A 25,423-nucleotide genomic window follows, 5' to 3' on the forward strand; every position below is an offset into this window, starting at 1 on the left:
AGGAGCAGAGATTGCCGAGGAGGTAGAAATCCTCCCCGCGCCACTTGCCATTCCACCTGTGTTTATTGAAGCCAGCTGCCTGCCCAACACTGTGCCAGGCACAGGGAGGGCACCATGAAGTGGAGGACACAGCCCTGACTTCAGTGATCTTTCCCTCCTGTTGGGGGCGGAATTCACCCCCGGACTGCCATACACACGTTCATGCACATGGTGAAGGCTTGCAAGGTTTCCTGTATCCACTCTTATCTGTATGTGTTTGGACACATGCTCACACTCACCTGCACCCCAGCACAAATGTTTGTGGACACATTCACCCACACAGATGCAAACGTACACACCCGAGTGTGCCCAGAAACATACAACAAAGCCCCACCAACTCTCAAACCCTTGGGCACCTGCTAACATGTGGACACAAACACAAAAGCATTCTCCTGTACACTCACGCGCGAGGACGTTAAAAGATAATACAGAACCATGTATGACCTGAAGCCAGAATAAGAGGGCAAATGAGAGAGGATTCAGGGGGTGTTGCAGAGAAAATAACGTTGATGTAGGAAGCTTGCTTTCGAGACTCATCTCAGTGTCCTACTAGCTGTGTGACCTTACTCAGTCTCTTGACCTCTCTGAGCCTCAGCTTCCTTATTTGATTTTTTAAAAAATTTTACAGGGGTGGGGGGAGAGAGAGAGAGAGAGAGAGAGAGAGAGGTGGGAGGGGTAGAGGGAGAGGATCTCAAGCAGACTCCCTGCTGAACGTGCAGCCTGACATAGGACTCCATCTCAAAACCCTGAGATCATGCATGACCTAAGCCAAACCAAGAGTTGAATGCTTAGCCAACTGAGCCACCCAGTTGCCTGCAGCTTCCTTATTTGACAGGAGGCCCCTCCAGATACCGGAGCCTATGATTTTGTGGAATCAGAAGTTCAGAAGTCAATGTGAGCTGATGTAATAATAGTTATTGGAGCACCAGTAATAGCTAATTACATTGAACTCTTACTGGGTGCTCTTCCCTGTGTTTAGCACTTGATATAGATTCTTTTACTTATTTTATTTTTCAAGATTTAATTCATTCATTTGAGAGAGAGAGACAGAGAGAGCACACAAGCAGGGAGAGAGGCAAAGGGAGAGGGAGAAGCAGGCTCCCTGCTGAGCAGCCCGGAGCCTGATGTAGGGCTGGATCCCAGGACCTTGAGTCATGACCTGAGCCAAAGGCAGACACCCAACCATCTGAGCCACCCATGCACTCCAATATACATGATCTCTTTTAATCTCTGCAATAATCCTAAAAGATGAGTACAGTTATTAGCTATGTCTTACAGGAGATGAAACCAGTTCAGAGAGGTGAGGTTTCAAGCCCCGGGTCACACAGCAAACAGTGGTAGAGTCTATACTGGAACCCAAAGAGGTTGACTCCAGGGCCCATGCTTCTGGCTAAACAGACATGTGCTGAATTGGACTGATGCTGGGTACTGGGAACCAGGAAATGGACATTTCCTACCATTGGGGCCACAGTGAGGCAGCCCCGAACCAGGCAGTTGGTGTGGAGTGTTGCTTGATGCTGGGGAGCTTGGGTTCCTGGAGACCTACTTCTGTGTGCTTCTGACAGCTCTCACTGGGGACTCTTGTGGACCAGGGCAGCTCAGCCTGGCCCTGGGGGTGTGCCACTAGATGGGGTTTCTCTGTCTTGGGCAGGTACCCTGTATTCAGATAAGGAACTTCCAGTGAAGTTCAAGAGGCCAGTACTCTTCTGGGAGTGTGTGTTGTGTCTTTTTTGTGTCTCGCATAAGGACACCCAGTGATGTCCTCTGGCCTGGGTTGGGGCCTCTGTAGCTTGTTCTGATAGCTTTCAGCAAATTAGGAAAAGAACTTTGCAGGAAAGGATTGCCAAGGCATGACATGGAGTGTGGGCTGGGTTTTTGTCCCCTCCTCACCTCTGTATGTGGTAACGTTGGTAGGGTCATAGGGAGGGAGAAAGTGCAGGGTGGGGGAGATCAGAGGCCCTCACAGGGTTCATTCCTGCCATGGGAGGAGGTCTCTCAGGAGAGTAGGGTGACCCTGGAGTGGGGTGTAGACATGGAGGAAGGTGCTAGAAGGAGCTGCCAAACCACAATAAAAACATCCCAACAAAAATAGCTTGTCCAGATCATACATCCAGGGGCAAGTGGCAGGGGTGAGATTTGCATGTGAGTCTATCAGACTCCGAAGGTTGGACACCAAACCATTGCACTCTGCTGCATCCCCAGGTCTGCCCTGAGTGCCTACTATGTGCTTGCAGGACAGGGTGAGGCTGTAGGACAGAGAATGTCAGAGGGTGTGAAGACAGCTGCGGACATGGACAAGGAGAGCCCATCGAGGAAGCATCAACAACACACATGTGCATGCGCTGAGTCAAGGGGGGCAGGTTTGCTAATGGCACTTTGCAGATAAGAATTTTCCCTTGGGCCTGACCTTCGGTTTTGCCTTCCTCGTGTTCTTAGCCTTCATTCAGTCCAGCTTAGGGCTGTGCCCTCCAGGACGGCCAGGGCCCCTGTCCCAGGGCCTCAGGCACAGCCTGGCACTAGGAAGTATGTAGGGTTTCCCCCGGGTCTCTGTAGGGTCCCCTTGAGCCCCCACCTCCCCTATAAATACATGCAACTCTAGCCTGTCTCTTCTCTCCCTGTCTCATGGCATCCTTATTTCCAAGGCTGGATGGTCTAGGTCGACTCTGAGGAACCTTCCAGAATCCTTTCCCTTCTCTTTCCATAGAAATCTCTCACTCTCCAAAGGCTTAGGTTCTCTTTGACTGTGTTAAAGGTCTTAATGAGGCCCAACCATGTGCTCTGGGGACCTAAGGCAAAGGATGCCCCCCTTCCCTGAGCCACATGGGTAGATTTGTTCCCTCCATGCTGGTGCTAGGGTGGGAGCCCTCAGGGAAGGGAAGTATGGCTGTGGTTGGGGCTCCTGCCTTGGTCTTAGGTGGAGCAGCCAGGTGCTTCCTGAATGGCCCCAGGGGCTGGGGTCTGACTCCAGGGACCAACTGAGTCCTGCTTTGCACTTGTGTGCTCAGGACAAAACCTGCCCAGACAATGGGATACTGAAACCAGGAGAGGGAAGGCACTTGGCTAAGTGCAGTGATGTAGTGCAGAGTCAGGACCAAAATCTGGCTCCTTGTATTCCTTTTTTTTTTTTTTTTTTTGAGGAAAAAATTACAGGGGATATGTGCTTGCAGTAATAAATGTAACCACTAAGGAAAGAGAAAATAAAAAGTGCAAGTTTCTCCATCCCTGTTTCTTATTCCACCTTCCAGAGATAGCCAAGGTCAAAAGTGTGTCCTTCCCTTTTTCTGCACATGTGTGTATACACACACACCCCTACTCACCTTTATATACATACACACCTAAAACATGAGTTATCGTTTGTCTGTTCTTGAAAAAAATCAGGGTGTACTAGACTTACTGTTCTGTGATGATGATGATGGTGATGACGCTGATGATTTTGTAGCCCTTAAAGCACTAGACCTGTAGAGCTTACGGTCAGAGTGACATGCCATGAAACACTGGAAGTTCCTCGATCATATTTATGTGCCCAAAGAAAGCAACATGGATTTGGGGACCCTGCAGGTGGGGGCTGGATTTATACAGGTGCCAGTGATGTAAGGATTGGGGGTGGGGGAGCCAGCTGAACAAAGGCCTACCCCTGAGCTGACAGAGCTAAGCTAAAGACCTTGTGACAGGGAGTGTGTGTGTATGTGTGTGGGAGGGGTGGTGGATGGGCTGAGAGATGGCCTTGAATGCCAAGGAGAGGAAATGGTAAGTTATCCCAGGCAGCGGGGAGCCCCTGGAAGACAAAAGTGATGATGTTGGGAGAAGGAAGACCCAGCTCCACTGTGAGCTCTGGAGTTCCACTGCGCTGGCAGGAAGTAGCAGGTGGGAGGCTGTGGCCCCAGGGGTGTGATGGATGTGAGGGGTTGTGATGACAGCCTGGACGGACTCTGAGAGTGGATAGAGAGATGGCCTGGAGGAAAGAAACTTCGGGACCAGTGGCCAGCCGGCAGCAGGGGTGGAAGGACTGGAGTCGGTGTGAACAGGAGCAGGGGTAGGGCCCCTGGGACACTGGAGGTCAGGACGGGGTAGGGTCTTGGGGACATGGGGTGGAGGGAGTAGGGGGCTCTGGATGTGGAAGCCACAGGTTGAAGTGAAATCGAGATTTGTTGGCTGCCCCTGGGGCACTGAGTTGTACCTCCAGGGTTCTCGAAGGGGCAAGGCCAAGACTGCTAGTATCCTTGGCCTGCCCAATGTGTCCCCCCCCCCCCCCCCCCGCAAGCCCCTGCCTCCCACTCTCCCCTATTCTGTCCCCTGAGAGCCTCAGTCCTTGCCAGCCTCATTTTGAGGATTCGGTGAGCACCCCTGGTAGGGAGTGGGTAGAGAGACCAGACAGAGGAGCAGCAGGAGACCCAGAAGTTCCAGCTGTTTCAAGGCTCCCTTTTGTCATGGCAAATGGAGATAAGGGACAAAGGGGAGCCTCCAACACTTCCAGAATGAGCTACGGAGGAAGGGGAGGATGGGGTGAGCAGGAGAACTGACAGAGCAGGAGTACAAGGTTAAGAGTTTTAAGATTTGGAGGATGTGAGGCTCTGGAGAAAGGCAAGAAAAGAGGAAAGGGGTTTTTAAGAGTCTGCAGGGTTTGAACTGGGTCACGTTTACAATGCTTTGAGAGATTCAAGTAAAGATTAGAATTCCTTTTTAATTGCCTTTGGCCGCCAGACTGTGGCTTTGAATGTAGAGCCAAGGCAAGCCCCGGCCACACGGGGCAGAGGAATTAATTTGGATTGCATAAGGATTGCTCTCCCCTCCCCTTCTTCACATTTTGTTCTGAAAAGGGGACGCATGTATACCTGATGCACACATTGTTAATGAATTAATGATAGGATTTAAGATTCATGGTGTCAGAGACAGAAAACATAATCCTCTCTTGGTTGAAGCAATAGAAGCCAGCTCAGAATAGCTCAGTCATAAAGAGAGCTTTGCTCTAAGGATGTTGAGTGTCTCCTGGAAAGAGGTAGCTGGTCCTCAGGAAAGGACCAGAACTGCCAGCATCTCTCTTGGTCTCTGTTCCTCGTTGCAAATCATCCCAACTCTGTCTGCTTTTTCCCTCCTCTGCAGACCAGCCTCCTCTGTCTCTCGGGGCCCCATGGCAGAGATCTCAGCTCCCGCAGCTCTGGGGATTACATGGAGTGATGCCAAATGCCTTGGAAGGAGCTGAATGTCCCTTGGCTCCAAATTCTGGTTTTTGGAGAATGACTCTCAATGGCCCTGGCAGGGCCCCCCAGCTCCCCAACACCAACTTGTGGCTGGAGGAGGGAGACCCACTTGGCTGCCGGAAGCCCCCAGCTGCAGCCTGGTGGCAGGCGGCAAAGAGCAGTTTCTAGAGACAGAGCTGGCTGGGCAGACAACCCAGAAGCTGTTCTCAGCAGATATCTCTCCTTTTGAGTGCTTAATTACTATACCAATCCAAGAGTGACTATAAAAATCTGATTTTCTCTGCACTTCAAGACAGAGCTAAGTCCCCTGTGTTTTATCGCCTGCTCTGAAGAGGACCCAGGAGGTAGGTGGAGAACAGAGGCTCTTTCTCTCTTTTATGGCTGTGGCTTGCCCCGCCCCCCAGCCTCCGCCAGCCCTGCTCCCCACCAGGAGGGATTGAAGCTGAGTACCTCTGGGGCACTGGGAGTCCTACCCCTTTGTCAGTGCTCCTGAGCTTTGTCCTGGGAAACGGACCCCCACTGCACCCCCAGCAAGGGAAACTGCCTGGCCTTGAAGCTCGTCCAGGAACAGCTTCGCTCCCACTGCTCCTTGCCTCTGATCAGCGACTGGACACTGACCCTGGGCCCCAGGGGGCCTGCTGATGCTGCATACGCCCCAGCCCCTTGTAGCCCCGGTTCTGGCACCAGGCCAGCTGATGGCCCCAAGCATCATGGTGCTGCCGGGGCTGGGGGGAGTCCTCCATGGGCACACCTGAGCACCTGCTAAGGGCAGCCGCAAGCAGGGACATCGCCAAGGGAAACACTTCTGAAGGTTCGCTGAAGCCCATCCGGAATTTTGTAATCCAAAAAAGCCAGGAAGGCAGAAATTTTAATTTCAAAAAGCATAATAATAGCGGCCTTTAAAGGGGAATCTGTGACAGGCTTTGGTCTAAGTATATTATCCCCTTAATCCTCAGGACCGCTTTAAAAAGTGGTTGTCCCTTCTACTTCAAAAAGAGGAAACTGAGGTACAGAGAATTCAAATAATATGCCCGAGGTCAGACTTGAACCCAGGCGACCTGGCGCCAGAGCCCCTGACCCTAACCACTCCGCGTGTTGCCTTTGTAATTCCTGTAGATTTTATGTCGTTTCCAAAAATCACATATTATTTTGAATTTTGTAGTGGGAGAAGAGAATGGTAGCAAACTCTTTTCATTTTTTAGGGCTTCGGAAGATTTAATCACACCCTGACCTTATCTGATTTCAGCTGATCTGTTGGTTTTTATTAGACAGGGCTTATGGGTTCCATGTTTTGCATCAACCATCTAGAACTTTCCCGTCTGTTCTGGTACAATGGTCTGGCTCAGGGTCTGACCCCTTTGTCTGAACCCTGGGTTTGGCTTCCACTCTTTCCCAGGTGGGGCTGCCAGCTTCTGCTTCACTGAGTCGGGCACTGGGGCCAGCAGTGTCCAACAGGTGGGTGGTGGCCGATGGGTGGTGTCTGAGCGCTTCCTTCCACCCCGCCTCTGCTGGAGAGACAGCTGGCCCTTGCATGATGGGGCAAAGCCCTTTCACATCCTGCCTGGCTGCTCCTTGCTAGCTCCGGCTCCCTCCCGACAGCCCCAGGCTGGTGGCAGATGGCTCAGCCTCGCCCTCACAGAGCCTGCTCCTAGGCGGCCCCAACACATCAGAAGCAGATTTGACTCGAGGCTTTGGCGGGCGAGGGGCAGCTCGAGCAGACCCTGTTGTGTCTGTTTATTAAACACCTCTAGAGCCAGCTGCTCTGCCCACCCGAGTGGGGACGTGCCGAGGCTGGGAGAGGACCTGAGTGGGTGCTGACTGCCCCGATCCGGGAGGAGGGGAGAAATTTCCTGGACAGCCGTTCCTGGCCTCAACGCCTCATCTGAGCAATGGGGACAGCCGTCCTTAATGTACCTGGTGATAGTAATAAAGGTCGTGAAGATGGTAATAATAGCCAAAACGTATGGAATGCTGACCCAGACTAACTCCGAGTGCTAAGGACCGTATGTGTGTTTTCCACTCATCAGAGTGTCTATACAACATCCGGCAGAGCCCTTCCTATAAGCCAGCACCGTTCTAAGCTCCCTAGGTTCAATATATTATTTAATCCTTGCAACAACCCTGAAGGCAAGTACTATTATTCCCACTTCACAGATGTCAAAATGTGAGACCCAGAGAGGCTGATTAATTTACGCTAGGTCACACAGCTAGTAGGTGGTGGAGCCGGGATTTGAACTGGGCAGGTTCAGTTGTGGGGCCCGTGCATCTAAACCTTGTACCTTCTCCCTGTGGATAAAGCTGCCCTTGAGGACCCGAGAGCCGGGATGGGGAGGAGGGGTGCATAAGCCAATTACATATATTTACGTACTTCCAGATTGTTGTAGATGTTGCGAAGGGAATAAATATACCGGATCGAGAGGAACCTGGAGAGAGGTTATTTTAGATACTGTAATCAGAGCATTTTGTTCTCGCAGAAGCTTGTGGTGGGTAGGTTTGCGATTTCATTTTCCAGATGAGTGTGGGGAGGATTTGCGAGATTAAAGAGGGACCCAAACTCACTGTCCTTGTCCCCCTGCATTCTTGGGCTCTTCTCCGAGGCCCCTGTGGTGTGTTTTGGGCCTGGAGAGAGAGAGCTTTTGGCTCTAGATGAGGCTGGGGGTCCGTGGGGCCTTTGGGCCTCTCCCAGGGGATCTGACCTTGCTCTTTGTTCTGAGGCACCGAGCGGAAATTTTACGGGTCTCCGACTCCCGTGTCGTCAGCCTTCTGGGCCTGGCGCGTGGTGTGTGCACCATGTGGCGTGCCGTGCGTGCACTCGCGCGTGTGTGATTGTGTATCTGTCTTCCTCCTCGCCAGCCTCCTTCCTGCACAGACCATCCTGACCTTTTATTAGGTCACTTTGTGATTGATTGAAATGTCCCAGGTACCTTCTTTTAACTCCAGGGTGATTATGACAATTATGATGATTATCACATAAAAAAAAAAAAAGGAGAGAGAGAGTGAGGAAGAGGGAGAGAGAGAGGGAGGGAGGGAGGAAGAGGGCTGGGGGCCTGGGGGCTGGGAATCGTGGAGCTGCGCTGTCATTAAGCGACATTGTGTGAGATTGTTCGCCTTCAAAAGGCAGCTGTGAAAAGGAGAGAGTGTCTTTAAAAAAAAAAAAAGAAGCCCATTATGCAGGCGGTTTGGGGCGCATGGTGCTGGCGGGAGGGCTATGGGGTGTAATTAGGGCAGTGACAGCCGGAATTACAGTGGTGCCACCTCTCCCGGAGAAGGGGGAGATGGAGGAGGGGACAGGTAGTGGCTGGGAAGTTCTGGCCCCTTGCCAGGAGCTGTAGGGTCCTTTGGAGGAGTCAGGGTGACCCAGGATTGGGCAGGAGGAGCAGGGAGCGCTGGCTGCCCGAGCTGTTTATCTCTACAGCAGGGAGGGGGCTTCTTATTTTTGGAAGCCTTTTATGATGGCTTGACGCCCCTTCCAGGCTTTTAGAGCATTCCCACTCCAACAGGGAGTTGGCAAAGGAAAGCCAATTGTGTGGAACAGAGGATGCAGATAAATGATTTCCCAGCCTCCTTCACTCAGAAGTCCCAAGCTGCTCTACCCTCTACCGGGAGGGGGAGCTGCCACCTCCTCCCCACCTGCCCAGTCCCTGCCCTCTGGGTGGGGGCGGGGTGCAGGGTGGGGAAGGAACGAGGCGATAGGGGGCCCAGGCATCTCTGCCGGGCTTGCTCCTGTCACCCTTCCAAATCACGGTATTGGGTTAAACATTGTGGTGTCCGAGGGGCAGGTGGACATGCCTGAGGCCCCGGAACCTTCCAGCTTACAGCACACAGGCGGTCAGGAGTTACCCCGTCTCCTCTCTTTTCCAGCCCCACCCAGAGCTGCCCTCTGGTGTCCTCATACCTGTGGTCCTCCTCCCTCTGCTTACCTCCCTCAGGCTGGGTTGACTCCTTCTTAGAGGGGCTTTGGAACCTAAATGTCTGGGTTTACTGCCTCCATTTATTACTGATGTGACCTTGGGCAAGTTCTGTCACCTTTTTGTGCCAGGTTTCCCACCTGTGACAAGAGGATACTAATCACCCTTATGGGGCGCCTGGGTGGCTCAGTGGGTTAAGCATCTGCCTTCGGCTCAGGTCATGATCTCAGGGTCCTGGGATGGAGCCCCGCACCAGGCTCCCTGCGGAGATTCTCCCTCTCCCTCTGCCTCCTCCCCTTGCTCATGCTCTCTGTCTCTCTCTCAAATAAGTAAAATCTTAAAAACAACAACAACAACAACAAACAAACCGTCCTTATGCTTCAGGGCTGATGAGAAGATTAAATGAGATGCTTGACAGGTGGGACTCAGCCCAATGCTGGGTGCACAGTGAGGCTTCCATGAATGTTCTTTGGGGACAGTCCAGCCTGCCTTTCCTGGAAGATGATCCTGTTTCTGTAGGGAGTGAATCTCTAGCAGTTTTGTAATTGGTCTTAGCTCTGCTAGCTCTGCCTGGGGCCATGCAGCTGGTCATTCACTCCGTAAATGCACACTGAGCACCCATGGGGTGCCAGGCATTATGCCTGGCAGGAGACATGCCTGCAGAGAGTTGCAGATGGAATTTCTGGCCCCCAGAGCCTGCCCTTCTCCAGGGTCTGATCACCTCCTCTGCACAGATGCTCTGGTCTGGACATGCCCAGTAAAGAGAGGCTGTAAGTGGCCACAAACCAGGTATGACCAGGCTGGAGAGTGATGGGAGGTGTGTGAGATTTCTGAGGTGGGAGGGGCAGTCTAGGCCCTGTGCCTGGTGCTTTGTCCTCCCTCTGAGAGCAGGCAAGAGAGGGGTCCTCGGCACCCCATGACCTCCAGGAACTATGGTGACCGCAGATGTGCCTTTGGTGGTGGAAGAGGCCAGATGTCCACCACTCCTGGTTCAGTCCTCTGACGCTGTGATCGCTCTGGCTCTGGGCAGACCTCAGCCAATGGAGCAAGGGTCACTGCTACCCTGCAGAGGGACGTTCATGTTATTATGACTTTTTGTGACGCTAACAAGCCAAGTCAGAACCTCTGTTTCCTGAAACTCCTTGCGCTGTTGTTTAGATAAGTTTAAATGAGCTGTGATTAAGCTAATTTTGAGGTAATTAACTTGGGGAAGGATTCCTTCACTTCTTAAAATTCTAAGTGACTGTTCATTATAAGAGGGAGCACTCGCAAAGGAGCCACGCGGCTTTCAGGAGCCCCGCTTAATTAAAACATAAGGAACTCCGCCACAGAGCAAGAGTTTACTGTCATTAATGAAAAATGAATATTCTTTATCTAATTACACGGCATAATTAATTGCAGTCTCCAACCACAGAGGCGGAGGGGGCAGGAGAAGCCACGGGAAGGCAGAGGCTCCTGTTCCCACAGTGAGAGTTCAAGCCTGACTCTGGGACCCGTTTGAGGGTTCAGGGAGACCCCAGCTCAGGGCACGCTGGACCCTGCCTGTTCCTAGTGGTCTCTGGTGGCAGTTTGAGCCCACGCCAGACTTCTTGGGTCCTTTCATTCCCTGGTAGATTTTATGAATTTATTGAGCACCTACTATGTGCTAGATAATAAACACAACTGAATGAAATGGACCTAAGCCCCATCCTTAGGAAGCATGTGGGTTCAAGTCCTAGCTTTGCTGCTTACGAGCTGTGCTGATCTTGACCAGGTCCTTGGTCTGTGTCTCAGTTTTCTCATCTGTCAAATGGGATTAACAACAGCATGACTTTTATAGGGTTGTTGGGAGGATTAAGTGAGTTACTATGTGTAAAGCACTTAGAATAGTGCCTGGCCCATCCAAGTGCTCTGTAAGTGTTTGGCCTGTGAATAAATAAAAAGAACATAAGTCAGGATGGGTGTCATGAGGGAAAAGAAGGGGTTGTAGCAAAACAGGACAATGAGGGATGACTGGGTTTAGAATGGGTGTTCAGACCAGAGGGTGGGAATGGGACATGGCTGCTTGGCCGTACCCCCTCCCACTGCCCCCTCCCCCAGCAGGTCAGCTTCCCTGTTCCCACCAGGTCTCGGTGCGTGTTCTTGTGTCTCTAATATCCTCTCTATCTTCCTCTTGGGGACTCCCTAGGTCAACAGCACACTCTTACTCCTTGCTTTGCCCTCCGAGCACCCCAGAGCATTCTGCCTAGGCTGGAGTTTCGTCAAGACACGAGCTGCTACAGGTGAGGCAATCCCAGAGAACATATGAGAAGGTGCTTCGGCAGTGGTCTCCTTGTGCCTATTTTACTGATGAGGAGATTGAGACTGGGGTGGGAAGAGCTGTGAGGCGGCTGACTGGTGAGGCTGGAGACCTGGCTTTCTGACTGGCAGCCAGAGGCTTGCTCCCACCTGAAGGTCGGCTGGTATCTTGCCTTCTCGAGCTGCACGGGCTCTCAGGCCCCCCGGGTCCAGGCTGGTGCCAACATCCCTTTGTCTCCCCCTCGGCATCCTCCCTCGGTTCAGTTTCCAGCCTTAGCTCTGGCTCAAGGCCCTTTCCAAGAAGTTCCTTTTCCATCCCTCCCTCTCCCTCTACTAGGGTTTTGGAGATGAACGAGGCTCACCCCCTTCTGGGTAGGTGCTTCCCAGTTACTCCCATTCTCTGCAACCCGTGGGATGGCCAGACCCCACACCCGCCTCACCTTTGGTTAATCCAGTTTTGGGAGGAACAGTGGCTGTGCTTTTGCCTGTCATGGTCTGCTGTGGGCCCCGGCTCCTGGCCGCACCTACGTCACAGACCAGGCCAAGATGGGTGGGTGCGGAAAGGCCAGTCCCCAGGGAGGTGGGACACCTTCTAAGTCTGCGGCTGCTTGCTCCTCAGGAACCCCAGCTACTCTCAAGTGACGGTGTTGGAGGCTCCCAGGGTAACGGCCACTGCCTCCTGAGGAGGCTCCCTCCCTGGGCCTGCAGGCCACTGTTCAGGCTTTGCCCACCTGTCCCCTGACCTGGCTGGGAAACTGTCTTTGTCATGGGATCTGTGATGGTGGAAGGCCAGTGGGAGGCTTCCAGCTGAGCTATGCTGATGGCTGATGGCATTCTGATGGTTTGCTCTTTGCGTTTAATCTGCAAACTCTTCTGACGTTGTCTTTGGAGAAGAGGAAGAAGTGGCCCTGGGGAGGGGCCAAGTGGGAGGAGAGAAAGAGTGACTACCAGGCAGAGACTCTGGAGATAAAACACGTGATGGCTCTGCAAAGAGCCTGATGGGGGAACGTTGGCTGCCCCCAGGAGCCCATGATGGAAAAGGATAATTTGGAATGCCCCCAGCATTTTGGTAGGTTCTTTGTTTCTGCCTTTCTGGGGGCACCAGAGCCTTCTCAGGGAGTTGATTCTCTGGGACCAGGTCTCAGATGGGCTGGGAAGGGACAGGAGGAGTGAGCATGTGCACCCCCCCACCCTGTCCCCCAGTGTTTGCCCTGCAAAAGCTGCCTCCCCAGGGGCTGGGCACTTTGCTGGCAAGGTGCGTGCACAGTCCGGTGTCTTCCCCCAAGTCATGGCCACTTCTATGCCCCAGTTCCTGCAGAAAATGCATGAATTTCTTCCTGCAAAGCTCACCTGCAGCAGAAGGCATTCGATTGGCTGGAAGGCGAGACCTGAGAGGTGGGAGTCAGTGGTTCCTGGTCCCCTGGGGACCCTGCTTCTTCTGCTCTGACTGCCGGCAGAGACTGGGGCTGGAGCCGTGTCTTTGGAGTCAGCTCCAGCTTCTTAATTTGATGATTCTTGAGATAGCGGGGAAGCTCTTAGCTCACTTCTCACAAGGGTGAGTTTGAGTGAAACCAAATCGACTTCTAGCATCGTTTCAATCACCTGTCTGAAAGGCTTGATTTAACTCTCTGGTCAGGAAGATGGGATTCAATCAATATTCATCCAAAAAAGTGCATTCTTCCAAAAAAATTACTTTGCATGTTATTGAATAATAGCAACACTCCCCACCCCCCAGGATCTGCAGGTTGCATTGGAGAAGAGGTACCCGGCACATGGCAAAGTTGTGATTTATCTCGGCAATTTCGTTTGGATGCATTTTGCGGCTCTGTCGGCAGATGGGACAAGCGGCATTTGGCTTTCCTGAGGGCAGAAGGAGCAGGTGCTGGTGGCAGGAGCGAGAGTGGAAGGAGCGGGGGAGGTTGCTGGTCAGGCAATCAGGCAGCTTTAAAAAACAGGCCCAGTCCCTCTGGATTGATTGTGGGACCCACCCCTTGGGAGACACAGTCCTAGTTCAGAGTCTGAATCCCTGGGCTGCTGGTTCCTGGCTGGGTGGCCACAGAGAAGTCACTTTGCCCCGCCACCCCTATCCTCAGTTTCCTTGATTGTCCGATGGGGAGCACATCACCACCTGGTGGGGCTTTTTTTTTTTTTAAGATTTTATTTATTTATTTGACAGACAGAGATCACAAGTAGGCAGAGAGGCAGGCAGAGAGAAAGGAGGAAGCAGGCTCCCGCTGAGCAGAGATCCCGATGAGGAGCTCAGTCCCAGGACCCTGGAATCATGACCTGAGCTGAAGGCAGAGACTTAACCGACTGAGCCACCCAGGCGCCCTGGTGGGGCTTTTGTGAGGAATGAAAAGGACAGCATGTATAAAGTTGCTGGCTCCGAATGGTCTGAGTTCCCTTTATGGAAGACCGCGGACGAGTTCTCTTCACGGTCATACTGTGAACGCCTGGTGCAAGAAGACACTGATTGGTTGAATAAATGGAATGTTTATAGAAAAGAAATTTGTTTAGCTCTGAATTTTTCATTTCTTTGGTTGAAGATGCGAAACGTGAGCTTCAGTAATGTGCGTTGGGACATAGTCAATATTTTTGCTTGGGCCAGGGGCCAGCAGAGAACAGCCCCGCAAGGCAGATCTGCCTGGTTTTGTAAATAATGTTTGGTTGGCACACGGCCACGCCCATGCATTTGCACATTTTCTGTGGCTGCTTTCCTGCTGCGACAGCAGAGATGGGCAGTTACAATGGAGACCGTCTGACCTGCAGAGCCTAAAATATTTACTGTCTCGTCCTTTACAGAAAAAAAAAAAAAAAAGTGCCGGCCTCTGGCTTAGGCCTGCAGTTCTCAAACTTCAGCCTGCAGCAGAATCAACCAAAGCAGATTGCTGGGGCATCTGGGTGCCTCAGTTGGTTAAATGTTTGCCTTCAGCTTGGGTCATGATTCCAGGGTCCTGGGATCGAGCCCCACATCAGGCTCCCTGCTTAGCTGTGAGTCTGCTTCTCTCTCTCCCGCTCCAGTTCCCCCTGCTTGTGCCTGATCTCTTTCTTTCTCTTTCTCTCTCTGTCAAATAAAAATAAATAAATAAATAAAATCTTTTAAAAAGGCAGATTGCTGGACCCACCCCTAGAGATCCTGGCTTAGGAGGGCTGTGTTGGGGCCTAGGAATAAGCATTTGTAACAGTTCCCCAGGTAAGGGCTGAGGCTGCTGGTCTGGGGGCCACTTTGAGAACCACTGACCTAGGCTGCTTCTTCTGCCTGGAATACCTTTTCTGCCATATGCATCTCAAATTCCAGCCCTCTTCCAAAGGCCAGCTCAAATGCAACTCATTTATTCACTCAAATGTGAGCCAAGCACCTGTTAGGTGCCAGTGGCTGTGCAAGGTTCAGGATGTGTGGTTCAGTGAACAAAACTCACATTGTCTTTCTCTGTGGAGCTTATGGTCTCATGGGAACACGGACAATGAACAATGGAAAAACCACAGATCACTCCAGACTGTGAAGGGTGTGTTGAAGGACACCATGACAAACACTAAGAGTGGGTCCCACTTGAGTTGGGATCTGTGAAAGACCTCTTTAAGGAAGTGACATTAAAGGGAGAATAGAAGGATGAGAGAAACCGTCCCACAAAAAAATGAGGAAAAGACTGTCTTAGGTAGAGGGAAGAACTGTGCAAAGGTCCTGGGGCAGGAAAAAGCTTGCTGCATATGAGGGAATGAAAAAGGCCAGTGTGTTTGGAGTGAAGAAAGAGAATGGTGTGATACAAGGTGAATCTGGAGATGAGGGTAGAGGATAGATCATAGCTTGCATTATTGGCTCCAGTTCTCTCTCTCTTTTTTCTTTCGTTCTTTGTAATTATTTATTTGAGAGACAGTGTGTGTGTGTGAGAGAGTACAAGCAGGGAGGAGAGGTCAGGGAAAAGGAAGAAGCAGGCTCCCCACTGACCAGGGAGCCCAATGCTGGACTCAGTCCCAGGACCCCACGATCATGATCTGAGCTGAAGGCAGACACTTAGCTGACCAAGCCACCCAGGCACTCTTATTGGCTCTAATTCTATTTATTTATTTATTTATTTATTTATTTATTTATTTATTTGACAGAGAGAGATCACAGCTGACAGAGAGAGAGAGAGAGGGAAGCAGGCTCCCTGCCAAGCAGAGAGCCCGATGCGGGACTCGATCCCAGGACCCCCAGATCATGACCTGAGCCGAAGGCAGCGGCTCAACCCACTGAGCCACCCAGGTGCCCCGGCTCTAATTCTTAATCCCTCCCTGTATCCACACCCTAGCCAGGGAGTCACAATGGGCAGAACATCCTTCCTGCTCCTCGCCGTTGGGCTTGGCCCTGTGATTTACTCTGGTCAGTGATATTTGTCCAGAAGTTCCGAGCAGAGACCTTGAAAGGGTTTGTATATTTTGCTTATTTTCTTGCACTCTGCCATCCCGCATGGAAAAAAAACACATCCAGGTGGACCTTTCAGTTCAAAAACATGTGGAACAGAGTCAGACTAAATCATCTGAGCCAGCTGACCCACAGACATGTGATACTACGATATTGTCATTTGAACCCACTGTATTTTGGGGTTTGTGAGGCAGTACCTGCTGCGGTAGCTAGTGGTGTGTTACACAGCGATAGCTGACCAATGCAATAAGGTCAGGAAACAGAGCTATATTTTAAGTATAATTGGATGTCATTGAAAGTTTTTTTTTTTTTTTTAAGATTTTATTTATTTATTTGACAGACAGAGATCACAAGCAGGCAGAGAGGCAGGCAGAGTGAGAGGAGGAAGCAGGCTCCCTGTTGAGCAGAGAGCCCAACTCGGGGCTCGATCCCAGCACCCTGGGATCATGACCCGAGCCGAAGGCAGAGGCCTTAGCCCACTGAGCCACCCGGGTGCCCCGTCAGTGAAAGTTTTTAATTAGCATCTCTTGCTGCCCATGGGTCCTATTCTTGTGCTTTAAAAAAACAAAACAAAGCAAAAAAAGGGAAAGTTTTTAACTAGCAGGGTGAGATGATCTGATCCTTGATATTAAGCCTTCTCTCTGGCTGCTGTGAGGAGGGGAAGGTGTATGAAGGGAGGAGGAGACTGTTCTAAGCCATCCGTATAGACCCTGACCCCAGCATGGTGCCCGGCACAGAGGAGGTGGCCAGGAGCTGTGGCTCAGCCTTCCCCAGGTGGGAATGAATCTCATCCTTCCTTATGCCCCCCAGATGGTCTCTCTGGGCCCTTCTTACCCGTGGCTTGGCAGTGACTATGCTCATTATACTCCTACCACTCCACCAGTGGACTGTGGGATTCTTGAGGTCGGGGACCTGACCCTTCTATGTGTTTCCTGGACCCCTGGACCCTGCATAGGCTCAGCTCAGAGCAGAGGTCGATAACAGCCCTACAATGAGTTAATACAGATGCTCTTCCTGCTGCTGCTCAAAGTGGGATTTTCTCTTCGGTGGTCTCTAACAGATCCACACAGCCAAGTCCCTCCCACCAAGTCATGGGGTGGCTTTCCTTAAAACAGGGGTGCCTGGCTCAGGTCATGATCTCAGGGCTCTGGGGTCGAGCCCCTTGTCGGGCTGTCTGCTCAGCAGGGAGCCTGCTTCCTCCTCTCTCTCTGCCTGCCTCTCTGGCTGCTTGTGATCTCTGTCTGTCAAATAAATAAATAAAATCTTAAAAAAAAAAGTTCATTTTCAAAAAAACCCCCAAACCTCATCAGCAAACAGGGATCATGTGAGTGGTTCCTCTTTTGTCCCAAAATGTGCAGAAGTGGGCACAGTGGAAAGAGTGCTCTGAGCCAATAGACAAGAAGTAACTCTGCTAACAAGGCCTGCAGATCTGGAAAGAAATCCAGCTTGTGCCTATTTACAAACCTTTCCTAAACACCTTACCTGAGGGCACCCACCCGGTGGGGAGCACCTGCTCCGTCTGGATATTTCCTAACATACTTTACCTTAAAAAAAATCTCTGGAGGGTAAAAGCAGTCCATATACACATGCTCCAATTTGAATGAGAAACATGTTTTTTAAAAATATTAATTTTGACGACCCTGCTCCTCACAATGTTTACCCAAGAGGCTCAGAGTATTTAACCAAAAGGCTCCGTGACTTAGACTAGGATTATACCCCAAAAAGCAAGCCAAGAATGGTGATAGACTCTGGATCCTTCTGTCCTGGAAATTTTACAAAGAGACCAAAGCCGTAACATATTAGCTGGTCCGGTTGAAAGGCAGCCACATTCTCTGGGCAGACTCTATTTACCTGCTTCAGAAAGTGAATTTTAGCCAGTTCAGTAGTTCAGCTCAGTGCATCAGAATACACTAGGCACCCGACATGTACCCCGCTCTGTGTTGGGCAGTGGTGGGGACAAAGATTCCCCAATGCAGTTCCTGCCTCAATAGCACTAAGCTTGAGAATGAGATAAAATCATGCTTTAGAGCAATTTTTTAAAGTCAGTGTCTTTAACTAGACTGACTGAGTGGGTCTGGTTTTTTCTTTTCTTTTCCGGATTTATTTGTTTACTTAGAGAGTGGTGGGGGGAGGGGCAGAGGGAGAAGGAGAGACTCTCGTGCAGACTCCCTGCTGAGTATGGATGTAGGGCTTGATCTCACAACCCTGAGACCACACACCATCTGAGCCAAAATCAAGAGTTGGAAGCTTAATCAACTGAGCCACCCAGGTGTCCTGGGTCTGTTTTCTTTTGACAGCACAGTATCAATAACACCTAACACAGTGTCTGTTGGCATGTAGTAGGTGCTCACTAAAATCTGATCTGTCATGGAGCTATAACTTACATATAGGGAAATGTACTGATCTTCTGGGTATATTCTAATGAGTTTTGGTAAATGTGTCCCCCTGTGTAGCCAACACCTAAGTTGAGCTTACAGCAGGGCTGTCCTACAGGAATATAATGTGAGCCACCCAGGTCATTAAAAACAAGTAGCCCTTGTTAAAAAAATAAAAAGAAACAGGTAAAATTAATTTTAAGGGCATATTTACTTAATGTAATATAATCAAACTCTTACTTCACCATGTAATCAATATAAAAATTTGTTAATGAGATATTTTACATCATTTCGCTCATCCCACGTCCTTGAAAACCAGGGCGTGACCTAAACTTACAGTAACATTTCAGTTCAGACTAGCCAGGTTTCAGGTGCTCCTGTGCTACCTGTGGCTCGCGCCTGCTGTGTTGGGTGGCACAGAACCAGGACATTTACATCGCCCCAGAAAGTGCCCCCAGGTCCTGCCTCCCCCTTCAGCACTTCCCTTGTCCCCAGAGGCAACCACGGTTCTGAGGTCCAGCATCAGAGATCCTTCTTGCCTGTTCTAGGACTTGACGTGATGGGACTCACTATCGGTGTGTGCTCTGGTGTTTGGCTTCTTTTGCGTAGCACACAATTTCCGAGGTCCATGCTGCTGTGTGTACGAGTAATCTGTCGCTTTTTATTGCGGAGCGGTATCCCACGGTACGCACATGCCATGCTTGTTTATCTTCCCTCAATCAGTTTTTGGTTTGGAATGAATGTCGGTGCACCAGGACAAGGTAGAGAAGGAGCCAGCCCAAATGACAAAGCGTTCTGAGGATTTGGGGGTGGCGGGATGACAGCAGGTCAGGAGGAAGGCCGTGGGATAGTGTCCCAGGCAAGAGGCATGTGAGCTGGATCAGTGGGGTTGGTACTCAGGCTTGGCGCAGGAAGGGAGGCAGGGCAGGTGTTCCAAGTAGAGGAGACGCCTGGTGGGCAGGAGGAGCTGAGTTTGGGGAAGGAAGGTTTGGGGGAGTGAAGGTGGTCTGGGGCCAGATTTGGAGGCTCTTGGAAGCCACTGGGAAGGAGTCTTACAGATACATGGGCTGTGGCTACTTTGCGAGCAGGTGCGGAACCAGGAGTCAGAACGATCTTCCTGGGAGAGGAGACAGCTGGCACAGGCCTTGAAGGATGGTCTTTTCTACTCCTTGACGCCCGCTACCCAGGCTCCTGAGCATCCTCCTACCCCCACCACTGCAGCTGCAGGGTTTCCTGTGCGTCCCTGGGCCTGATCCCCATGACATCCTGTCCTCGGGCCTTTCCACATCCACGGTTCTCCAACACAGCCTTGTGTTAACCAGTAGCTGCGTGGACATGACCCATACATCAGCTCCAACTTGTCTCTGGTGGAAAGGGGTGCCATGCCAGGGAAAGACTTACCACACTGGTCCAGCTGCTGGAGGCTTCCCCTGACTCTAGGGTGCTTTTGGCCAGAGCCGTCACAAACATCCCCGACTCAGCCGGTCCTAGCATGGGGAGGGACATCCAAGTAGGCTCTGGCCTTGGGAAATGGCCCCGGGGTTACTGTTGTCAAGCCATGATGTCTCTGTAACATCGCAGATGGTTCAGCCTGGGTCGGGAGAAGTGATGGGTCATGTCATCGCATCTGGTTACGATTCATGTTCAGTCAATCATGTTGCTGTATTGGGAGTGAACAGGAAGCCTGAACATATCTGGTCTCACTGACTCCTCACTCCCACCCAGCAGGACCCCGAAGAGCTACCCCTTTTCATGGACCTACCTCTTCAGGGTCACTTGCACCACAGAAAAGTGGCAGAACCATGGTCGGAACTCCAGACTCAGGACTCCCGACTCCAGAGTTCACTCCCCAGAGCCGGGCAGCCCAGTGAGTGGTTTCCTGGCATGGCGCCTTCCTTCTCTCCTGCCTTCCTTCTGCTCCTGTCCCATTCCTGGCTTCCCCAGAGGGTGGCTTATTTCTTTAAGCTGTGAGAAGAGGAGAAAGAAAAAGGGAGGTGATGAAATAAATTTATTGCCATGTTAGAAACATTGGATTGAAGAATTGATCCCTACGGCTAAGTAATTTCCCTCTTTCGTGCAAAATATAAATAAATCTGTATGGCTTATGCTGAGTGATGAGCCTGGGCCGCCGGCTGGATTTCACGACGTGAAATGCCCTTCAGAGTCTCCGGCTTCCTCTCCTTGACCCCATCAATGAGCTGTTCTAAATAACCCTTGTGTTCTCCCCGAAGGAGGGATGTTGGCAGCTCCTGCGTCTTGCCCGCTACAGTTAGGCAGACTTGGGGACGTCTCACAGAGTCTTTCCGCAGCTCAGCTCGACCCTAGCAGGTGTGGCCCAGAACTGCTGATTTTCAGGACCATAAATAGACCAGCTTAATTATTATTATTATTATTCTTTTCTCTAGGCTAAAGGGGAGGTGGGGTAGGGGGAGGGCTGGTGTCCCAAGTGTGTGATTATGCAACACAGATCTCTGCTCCTCTTCCCTAAAGGTTTCATCTAATTTCTGAAAAAGATGGCCAGTGTGGCAAATCCTTAATTAATCACAGGGGGTAGGGGGATGGGGCGGGGGGAGCGTTAGCCATTTTGCTCTCACGGTGGTTTGATTGTAGCATGTTTCCCTGGGGTAGCCCATCTTTCCAGCTCCCACAGAGTCTTAGGTAAGGGCCTGGGAAGGAAGACCGGGTGCTGGCTGGCGGATGCTTCTCCCTCCCAGCTCGACACTGGCCTCCTACCCAGCTGCTGTCAGGTAGGATCCTTGGAGCTTGGACTCTAAGGATAGGACTTTATCAGGTGTGGGAGTTTTCCAGAAAGAAGATGGCTTGGACTCGTGGAATGGTTTTCCCATCTTTGAAGGATGCAGGAGTGCAGATAGACTCCAAGGGGTCAGTCACCTAGGATTCTAGGAAGAGGGTGCAGTTGGCTTCATGGTGGGACAGACACGGCTGTTTCTGTGTCTTGATGTGGGCTTGTGGCTAAAGAAGCAGAAGCTTCTAGGGAGGCAGGGACTGAGGAGTCTCTCTTAACCTTAGTTTATGCTTTGAGGCAGTCCGTGCAGCTTTTGGTTTGGGGTCCCCTGAGACTGACTGCCTTGGGGGAAAGGAAGCAGCTCAGCTCATCACATAAGTTCTGCCTCTGGCTTTGACCTTCTGCTTTCATGGGCAGTGATTATGGGGTTTCAACATGGAGGGTCTGGCCACGTGGGACCCATAAATCCCTTCCCTGTACTGCTAGCAGGAGTTTTGGGGATCCTGGGTTTCACGGAGTCTTGGGGTCACAGAATCTAAGGGATTTGCCTATGTGGTGGCCCCTGCCTTGTGGGTTCTCTGAACCTCACGATCCAGCCCATCGTTCCCAGTCTTGAGCTTGCTTCTGCTTCACACTAAGAGAGCCTCGACAAGGAGAGAAATTGGTACTAGACTCTAGGTTGTGTGAAGCCCCCCACTGTGGGGATCTACCATTCTTGTTGGTCATCCTGCACTGGAACCAAGTCCCCATATTTAAGAATAATAGCTTTTGAGTCTTGGAACCAGACAGCCTCAGCAGACAATCAGAAAACTCACTTTCCCAGCTTCTGATGCTGGCAGGATACAGGCTGAGGACCAGTCAAACACACACAGCCATCCCGGACCTCGGCTAGGGAGTGACAAAGCAGGGACCTGCAGAGCGCATTCCCGCTGACGTGGCAGCAGTGACAGTGGCAGCTGCACCTGATTTCGGGAACTGCTGAGGGTGGAGGTTCCAGGAGCGGCACCTGGGAAACAGGAAGAGAGGGGCCGGGCTGAGGGTGTGGAGGGGAGTGCAGTGGACTCTCTGCATCCAGGGCCAGAGGCTAATAGTCCAGAGTTTGCTGCAGTGAAATGCCTCTGAAGCTATCTCTGGGGACCCAGACGGGTGCCCACCGTGTGCTGGCCGGGCAGGCTTGGCTGCTCTCCCTGTAGGAAGAGTGGAGTAATAGGTATTTGCTTCTCTTGATTTTACAGGAAGTCCAGTGGGAAAGAGATGAGCTCTGGTGCCTAGTTTTCTATAGGGTGAACTCCCCACCCCCCAAAAAGTAGACATCATGTAATTCTGTTGCAGAAAGCCTTTCCTACCAGCTGCTGGTTCTCTGAGATCCCTGAAGGCCAGGTCCAGAAGTGAACGCAGGCCGCCAAATGGTGGCTTTGGTTAGTTCCCCACTGAGCCATGTTCTCACGGTCAAGGCTCAGGGGATTCCTCATCTCCTTCCACCCTTTCCGGCCTCTCGAATGCAAAGCCACTATTCTGGGCTTCCTGCAGTACACTCTAACTCTCCTCGTGAATATAATTGAAATTTCACAGTCATCAGTTTTAAAAATGATTTTTTGAGCCTTGGAAGGTGGTAGGAGCCACAAAATGTCTTCAGAATATTCTTTCTCCAAGCTTCTTGCAGAAGCGAGTCTGCTCCCTGCCCACCTGCTCACAAGCCTTCGCTAAGCTCCTACTGTGTGTCAGGCTCTGGGCTCAGTGCCTGGAGGAAGAGGGGCAAAGGAGGATCGTGCAATGCCCGCCCCCCCCCCCCGCCCCCTTGCTGCAGTCCAGTGGTGGGGGTGGGGGTGCTCACACTACCACGCTTGCTTGCTTGCATCTAAGAGCAAAGGCGGCTGTGATAAATGCCAGGAGGGGTGTCAAAGTGTGCTGGGAGCACAGAGGCAGGAGGGGGCTGGGGAGGAATGTGGGATGCTCCACTGGCTTGATTTTTCCCATCTGGAAACCACTGCTCTGTGTTTCTATGATGTAAATACAGAGATGTTTTGAAGGGATGGCGGTGGGTGGGGAGGGGGTGTTACAGAGCCAGTCCTGCCTGGAGATGGGAGATGGCTACAGTGACCTTTTGTGATTTTAGTTGAGCCACTGCCTTCTTATGTAGATCCTGTCCCTGCTGACTTCTCCTTGTAAGGATGCTTGCTCTGGGGCCGGTTCCCTGCCTGGCATGGTCATCCTTCCCTGCTGCCTTACAGATCACTCCTAAGGGCTGTGATCTGGAGAAGCCTTGTTTGATGATCCCAGCGTGGGGAGAATGCCCTTTCCTGATGCTCTGGGTGCCATGAAGGGCAGTTGACACTTTGGCCTTGCCTTGGGCAATCCAGAATCCTTTTGTTCTGGGCTCTTATCCCACTGGACTAGGCACTATTCTTTCCCAGCACCAATGATGTTGATAGAGGGGGATTAGAGCATGCTGGTTAAAAGCAAATGCACAAAAATAGCAACTCTGCAGGACAGAAACCAAAGGATCAGTGCTAACATCACCAGTCACAAGCCATGTTGGTATCATGCATCCCCAGCACAATGTGAGGAGATGGGAACTGTACCTCTGCAGTGTGCCCCCCCCAACCCATAACCTCAGACTGTTCTCGAGGAAACACCAGACAAATCTAAACTGGGGAACATCTGTAAAATCTATCTGTTACTCTCCAAAAGTGCCAGGGTCATGAAAGACCAGGAAAGGCCAAGAGACGTCATAGTCTGGACTAAGACTAAGGAGATAGCATGACTAACTGTGACCTGGGAGGCTGGCCTTGGTCATGGAACAGAAGCATTCATGGAAAAACTGAGGGAATTGGAGGAATGTCTGTAGTTTTGTTCATATTGTTATGTCCCCATTAATTTTTAATTTTGATCAATACACAACAGTTCAGGGAGACCTCAATGCTAGCAGGGGCTGGGTAGAGGGCAGATGGGGACTCTGTCTTGTGTTTGCAACTCTTCCATAAATTGAGAATTATTTAAAAATAAAAAGCTAAAAAAAGAGGCAAAAGAGGCAAAAAGAGGAAACAGAACACGTGGACTCAGATCTGGCTTCTCGACTTCCTGGCTGCTTGACTTTGGACATCTGACGCAACTCGCCGAGCCTCGGTTTCCCCATCGGTAAAACGAGGCTAGTGACAGTGCCTACCTCAAAGGCGACTGTAAAGATTAAAAGAGATAATCACGAGATGCACACCCAGAAGGTGCCTGGCACACAAGAAGCGATCAATAGGATTTAGCTATGATTATTGTTATTGATGAAGAAGGAAGTCCCACTTCTAAAAGCCAGGAGAGTATGCTGGGTGACAGAATTCAATAGGATTTGAGCGATCCAATGTGATTCGATTAAGTCAACCTCTACAGATCTCTGCTGCATGCCAGGCCTGGACTGGGGGTTGCAGAGAGAAATCAGACCCAGTCCTTTCCCTGGTGTCACTTAGATAGGAGGGTCAGGGGGACAGATCTGGATGTAGATGGTGATTGTATAGAGGGACAAGCAGCTTAAAGGGGCATGTTTAAGTTGCTACAAGGTCAGAGGCAGGAGCTCTGTCCGAGTCTAGGACTGGGTGGGGAAAAGCTTCATGGATGTGCTACCACAGGCACTGAGTTTTGATACAAGGATAGGAATTTTCTAGGTCTACCTAGAACCTTAGTAGGTGGGCAGAGCGATTTATAGGCAACTTATAGGTGTTGTGCTTGATGCTTTACTTATTTCAAATTCTCTCCACAGTCCTACAGGGAGGTTTTTTGTTTGTTTGTTTGTTTTCATCAATTTCACCCATTTCTTTTTTACCCCTTTTGATTGGCTACCAGCAAATTTATTATTTTACATTTTATTTTATTTTTTAGAGAGAGGGAGAGAGCACACAAGTGGGGTGGGGAGAGAATCCTAAGCAGGTTCCATGCCCAGCAGGGAGCCCAGCATGGGGCTCGATCTCATGACCCTGAGATCACGACCTGAGCTGAAATCAAGCATCAGTCGCTGAATTGACAGAGCCACCCAGGCACCCTGGAATTTTTTCTTTTTTAAATATTTTATTTATGTATTTGACACAAAGAGAGAGAGAGAGAGAGCGATCACAATTAGGCAGAGAGGCAGGCAGAGAGAGAGGCGGAAGCAGGCTCCCTGCTGTGCAGAGAGCCTGATGCGGGTCTCCATCCCAGGACCCTGAGATCATGACCTGAGCTGAAGGCAGAGGCTTAACCCACTGAGCCACCCAGATGCCCCGGAAGGTTGCATTTATTGCCAATTTATAGTTGGAGCAGCAGAGGCTCAGAGAGGGAGTGAAGTTTCTCTAGGTTGTAGACTATTGGTTGATTGAATTCGGATCCCAACCCAGCCAGCATGTCTGAATCCAGAGCTGCCTGCCATGGTGTAGTGACAAGGACAATGCAGGCTGAAGGAGCGACAGGTCCTCAAGTGTGGCAGCATGCTAGGATGTAGTCCCCATCGGCTGTGA

This window comes from Mustela erminea, chromosome 10 (genome assembly GCF_009829155.1).
Source record: "Mustela erminea isolate mMusErm1 chromosome 10, mMusErm1.Pri, whole genome shotgun sequence".
NCBI lineage: Eukaryota > Metazoa > Chordata > Mammalia > Carnivora > Mustelidae > Mustela > Mustela erminea.